The sequence below is a fragment of the Temnothorax americanus genome, unplaced genomic scaffold (genome assembly GCF_048541705.1).
Source record: "Temnothorax americanus isolate GAGA-0224 unplaced genomic scaffold, ASM4854170v1 Scaffold302, whole genome shotgun sequence".
In the NCBI taxonomy this organism is placed as follows: Eukaryota; Metazoa; Arthropoda; class Insecta; order Hymenoptera; family Formicidae; genus Temnothorax; species Temnothorax americanus.
The window spans coordinates 1-2,364 of NW_027509446.1; the positions used below are offsets into that span (position 1 = coordinate 1).

A 2,364-nucleotide genomic window follows, 5' to 3' on the forward strand; every position below is an offset into this window, starting at 1 on the left:
TGAGATTCATCGCAAGTCTCCTGTGAGGAAAATTACGGAGCATTCATCGTAACCGCTGATTCCGCTCGCGCGAGACCACGCACCGAGCTCTTTTTATAAGACCCCAAACAGTTTAGTATGGACTTAATGAGGATGGTATAAGCGCGACATTTAAATGCTTCCCGTAAATAATTTTACGCGAATAATTGGTTTTAGTTAACGCAAGCGAGGTGATCCTCTTCGAGGAGAAAACGAGGGCGATCTGGATCTGAAACGTAAATCGACATGGTGACACTGTTCTCGGAGTAACGTAGGTGATTTGGATCTAGATTAAGCGGCGGCGAATACCTTGGCGATAACCTTGGCGATCTTGATCTCGACACTGCCGTACACCGTGTCACGCAAAAGTCACAAAAATTCTTCGGCCAACGCAAGCGAGGTGATCCTCTTCGAGGAGAAAACGAGGGCGATCTGGATCTGAAACGTAAATCGACATGGTGACACTGTTCTCGGAGTAACGTATGTGATTTGGATCTAGATTAAGCGGCGGCGAATACCTTGGCGATAACCTTGGCGATCTTGATCTCGACACTGCCGTACACCGATGTCACGCAAAAGTCACAAAATTCTTCGGCGAACGCAAGCGAAATGATCCTCTTCGAGGAGAAAACGAGGGCAATCTGGATCTGAAATGTAAATCGACGTGGTGACACTGTTCTCGGGGTAATCTAGGTGATTTGGATCTAGATTAAGCGGTGGCGAATACCTTGGCGATCTCGATCTCAACATAGATTTTTTGCCGTACAACTGGCTTCATTTTGGAGGTTATGACGTTTGCCCTTTTAGGTGCATGCGTCACAAGCGTGTTTGTGTGCGTGTGTTCAGTACGCGTCGCCAAACGGTCCTACCGTCCCATGGAGCGGATAAAGCGGAAGCGTAACCAGCGGATCGTCAATCACGGATCCGTTTCAACGGAATCTTTGAAAGGGCTCTATCGGAAAGATTCTGTGATTGGCGATCCGCTGGTCCGCTTACGCTTAATCTGATGAAATCCGCTCCATGGGACGTTTAGGAGCAAATTTCGGCGTACCAAAATCGGCGGATCGTCTGTGATTGGCCGCAGACTTCGATACGCCCGATACGCGCGTATCGCAATACGCGCCATGGGACGGCACCCTAAGATCTATTACACGCCGTATAAGTATCGTAGCCGCGTTAAACTTCGCGAGCGTAAATCGGGTGCGTTGTATTACTTCTTGTGACATCCGAAACAACCGGGAACGCCCGCGTAAAGCGTTAACTGTCGCAATTACAATGGCGAATAGCATAGAATTGCCAAACCACTCATTGTGCGGCGAACAGCGACACGGCCCTTAGCCTCTGCAATACCCGTGCACAGCAACTCGTGCAATACGCAGTTTTGTCACCAACCAACTGTGTGAATCGAGATTATTGAATAAATTGTTGAGTTATAGCATAAAATATTTCGAGAATTATCAATTCTACTTACCTTACACACTTACCTGGTCCATCGGCGTCGATCCATCGAAGTCCCTCGTTGATCCTGGTCGGCGGTGGCAGCGGCGACACTGGGCAGCGGCGGCGATAATCCATCCGTGGCGGGAACTTGCAAATAAGGAAAATTAGTTAGAATGACGATTCGAGAAATCAGAGATACCTACCTTCTCGGTTATTCGAGGCCAAACCGAGTGGCGACCGTTGATTTATAGGACATCCACGCGAATCGCACCATCCTGTAGTGCCGTTCGGTTACAACCTAACCTTGCAACCGTTCGCCAAGCCACGGAGCCGGGGACACGCCGGAGGCAACAACGGCCATGGAATCGGCAAACACCCGCAGTTCCTAGTGTAAGATACCGGACAGGCGAGTCCGAAGAGCCCTTATAGCTGGCGTTTCACGTAGGCGATCGGGGACGCGATAATAAAGGGAATTAGGGGCAGCTTGACCCCGGCAGGCGAGTCGGAGAGGCCTGATAGAACGAGATAACGGTCGGGGCATAACGAGAGACGCACGCGGAGGACACACGACCGGACGCCGCGGAGCATCGACAAAGGGCCCACGAGATAACGGAACCGTGCCGGATTGACCCCGGCGTGCGAGCCGAGCGAGTCAACGCGGGCGAAATAGCAATCGGGTTGTGACAGGGGGCGCAAACCAAAACCAGACTCGATCCGTGTCGCGGCGCACCCACGGGGTGCGAAGATAGCGGAGACACATAATGTCTTACGGAAAAGCGGAGCACGCTCGGAGGTCCTCTCGAAGTTCACCCACACAGGCGGAGGCGCACTCCGACAGCCAGGGGCTGAGGTACCCCGGACACGCGATGCCCTCCGGAAGTAAGAGACCACGAGCTTCCTGCGGGA

General features: G+C 52.0%; 1 long non-coding RNA gene across 1 annotated transcript; it reads right to left on the minus strand.

The window, feature by feature from the left end:
* Positions 1–197: 197 nt before the first annotated feature.
* LOC143900849 (uncharacterized) lies at positions 198–1,148 on the minus strand. Its single transcript, XR_013257890.1, has 4 exons — positions 746–1,148; positions 537–665; positions 328–456; positions 198–247 (listed from the first exon to the last, which is right to left on the minus strand). It is a non-coding gene; the product is annotated as an uncharacterized LOC143900849 (long non-coding RNA).
* Positions 1,149–2,364: the final 1,216 nt, after the last annotated feature.